Here is a 3,740-nt window from a genome sequence, read left to right as displayed (position 1 = left end):
TAAATATTATGTTTCATAATTTGATTATTGTAATTATTAGGTACTCTTACGTTCATGAAACGTATTCGCGAATATTTATTTTGCGTCAAAATGACAAAATAGAAAATGTTAACCTAACAAAATAAACACGTTATGTGATTGGATTGAATAATTCAAATTACATTTTCCTTTTATATTTCGCTAACAGATGGAGTTGGTTAAGGGTAAATTCAAGGTTGGTAGAACTGACTAATTTGTATAATAGGTTGCCTCGTTGAAAATTGGGGGGTGGGGGGGAAAGTAACTCGTGACGTAAAATCAACCCAGAAATTTTGGGTGTTCGAATAGAACCCAAGGTTTATAAGGTCCGTGGAGTTTATTGGGTGGCTTTTTGGGCTTTATTCTAGCGAGGGAACACCTAATGCATGATCGACAGACTCTGTCGTAAAAGTTTAGTACACTGTGTCGTCACGAGTAACTTTTGCGGGGGGAAAAAATTCAAACTATTGCTTTAAATGGCAACGAAGCACCCTATTATACAAATTAGTCAGTTCTACCAACCTTGGGTAAATTTTTTGAGGTTAGCGGAATCAATTGCTCCATTGAAAATCCGAGCTTTGTTACGGCCGTAATAAGCGCAGCGCAGTTCAGATTTAGTAGGCCATGCTTATACATTGGTCTGGTCTGTTGCCTGGCTAAATGTTTTGGCTCAGGGCGGATAGATGGCTCTGAAACTGGTTCTCATTTAAGGTACTATATCTTTAGAAGGTAGCGCCATTCCGCTCCACAATTTTTTGCCTGGAAATTAAAAGAGAGGACATTATTGGTAAATCCCGTAAGTGTGACAAAGATAGAAGTATACACAATTTTAAGGGATGTTTGTATCGAGTCAGACAGATTCTATCTTTGTCACACTCACAGGATTTATCGATCTCTTTTAATTTCCAGTCAAAAAATTGTGGAGCGAAATGGCGCTACCTTCTAAAGATATAGTATAGTGAATCCAGCCATAGATTCAACTTTTTCAAATATCGTGAAAAAAAGAAACTTCCCTAGACATTAACAATGTATATCAATAGGAACATTGGGTTGATGCGCTTTAACGTTGGCAGTGTTCGCGCCTTTTTTATTCCTACACCCTACACGGTTCCGACCTGTCAGGTGCCTGTCAGCGTGTGTTTGTAGGACGTCAAAGTGTTATAAAATAAACTATTTAATTAAGAATCTTTCGAAGGAAAAACTTTCTTTAAACAATGAGTGGCCTAAGTGATATAACAAATACCGTTCAGTCAAAGGTAAGATTCTTGGTTTTTCGTTTGATTTTAATGAACTGTTTGATAGGCCAAGAGAAGCTATATTATTGTCGCTGGTAATGTGACAGCACAAAAGATGATTGCCAATGCATACACCTATTTTAAGGAAAGAAATTTGTGTTTGGGATCTGCTGTTGAGGTACTGTTGATGAGAGAAGAAAGGGTGCTTTATTCAATGAGATTCTTTTTTTCTTAATTTATGAGTTTATTTTGCATGTAGATTTCTGGGGCCATTATTTTAGGAAATTACGTGTGTAGAACTAATAATTTTTAATTGTACAAAAGCATGTGACGTTGGATACTTTAGGCCAGGAGCTCACTTCAAAATTTATCTACCATTACAAACGTTCAAATCTTGCAATACTTTTGAAAACATTGGGTTTCACTTATCGTAAAGACGACAATAGGCGTGCATTAATGGAGAAGCCACATGTTACGTTACTGAGAAAAAAGTTTTTGAAAGACTACATGGACAATTTAAACTCCTCTGATCCTAGACCTTGTGTTTATTTGGATGAAACGTGGGTATTTGCTAATGGCACAGTAAGGCAAGATGAAGATGTACGATCAGTAAAAAAGATAACAGGGGAAGGAGGTACAGACTAGTGTAGTCAACTTATATGAAATTACGTTTAATTGTAAAATACGAAATTTTAGATCGATACATTGTCGTTAATGCGGGTAATTCTCATGGTTTTATTGAAGGAGCAGGACTCATCTTCAAAAGCAAAAAAAATTCACTGGATTACCATTCAGAAATGAATGCAGAAACTTTTGAAGAGTGGTTGCAAGATAAATTATTACCTGCTTTCACGGAACCATCAATAATTGTTCTGGACAACGCCAGTTACCATAGTCGCTTGGTGGAAAAGAAACCAACTTGTGCATGGAGAAAAGCTCATTTACAGACCTGGCTTCAAAATAACAATATCCATTTTTCTGAGACAGATAAAAAGGACACCTTATTAAAATTATGCAGACAAAATTATAAAAGTCCTGTCTACGTAGTGGATCGTGTTATTCATGAGGCTGGTCATAAACCATTACGTTTGCCTCCATATCATTGTATTTTTAACCCGATTGAAATGGTATGGAGTCAAACCAAGCGAACATATGACAGTGAGGTTTTGAAGAACAAAAATCCAATTTTGGCGTGGAGGACAGCTTTAGAAGGGGTCTCTGCAGAGCAATGGACACATTACATAGGTCATACCAATAAAATTATAAGACAATATTTTGAAAAAGAGGTATATACGTCTGTTGAGGAGCTGGTGATTAATGTTGACATTGAAAGTGACGACAGTGATAGTGATTTGAGTTTTCACCTAGGTAATGACTAGTTATTTAAAGGGTTTGGTTTATTTGCAGATGTAGCGTTTTGAAGACGAGATGGGGGGGACATTCAACCCCTGGTAAGTGACAGTATTATAGGTACATGACTAAAATAGATGGTCAAATCATGCGTTTTTTCCATGTTTACGTTTACCCCATTTTGAGTGAAAATCCATTATGAACAGGGTTCTGACCTGTGTTAGTTTCTTGTCCCAGGTGAGATAAAAATAAAAATGTAGAAATAAACATGTTTTGTCGTTATTTTATTTTCCTGGCCCAAAACTAATTCATGTCAACGTAGGTTAATATTTTAAAACATTCATGTGACATTATAAATTTATTATCATATATAAATTTTTTAGTCTACATCTTACGTTGTTAATGTTAATTATTATCCTAGGGCACTTTTCTTTCGAATTCGTTATTAGAATTTACGAAGAATATGTCATCCACGTCTCCTACATTTATTCTGAGACATCCTAAATAAAATCTTAATTCAACGCGTGTATGAAGACTTCATTTTGTAATTTAGTAACATTGTGGGATATTTTAAATTTGCCGCGGAACTATTTTCTTCGCGTAGTACGGGAGTCGTGAAATAAATACTTGACTGTCAACAATCTATCACTGGATAGACTATACCTTATTCTCATTCTTATACAAAGAGTGGCCTATCCACAGACCATCACAGACCATCAACAGAATTAAGACTTTTAAAACCCGTATAAAACATGGGAGACACTGACAACACTAGCGCGTTAGGCCAAACTAAATTACCGAATTTACTCGTTAATCCGATCGAGAATTTCCGTTTAAAAAGAAGGTTGATTTGAATATTAATTAATAATGTCATCAGTAATTTAGAATTTTCTAATTTCTGTCAAGGTTTAGTCAATAAATTCTACAGGTGGTCCCGATATAACCTGCCAAAAAAATTCTGGGTCATTAGAAGGATCTAACAAGTCCAAAAAAACCCATTTTCATTAGGTCCAAAACAATGGGGATAAATTAATCCCTATCCACACCCATTCGACGCTGCTGACCACAAAAATACGTACCTACTCAGGAGTTAATTGTTGGTGTTGGTAAGGATGACAGTATCTAAGCAACATAGGT

The 3,740-nt window shown here is 35.7% G+C and overlaps 1 long non-coding RNA gene across 1 annotated transcript; it reads left to right on the top strand.

Annotated features, from left to right (window-relative positions):
- Nucleotides 1-1,576: 1,576 nt before the first annotated feature.
- LOC138133426 (uncharacterized) lies at nucleotides 1,577-2,870 on the top strand. Its single transcript, XR_011160360.1, has 2 exons — nucleotides 1,577-1,887; nucleotides 1,950-2,870. It is a non-coding gene; the product is annotated as an uncharacterized lncRNA (long non-coding RNA).
- Nucleotides 2,871-3,740: the final 870 nt, after the last annotated feature.

This window comes from Tenebrio molitor, chromosome 6 (assembly GCF_963966145.1).
Source record: "Tenebrio molitor chromosome 6, icTenMoli1.1, whole genome shotgun sequence".
In the NCBI taxonomy this organism is placed as follows: Eukaryota; Metazoa; Arthropoda; class Insecta; order Coleoptera; family Tenebrionidae; genus Tenebrio; species Tenebrio molitor.
Note: the sequence above shows the minus strand (reverse complement) of the source record. Positions and strands in the feature narration are given on the sequence as shown.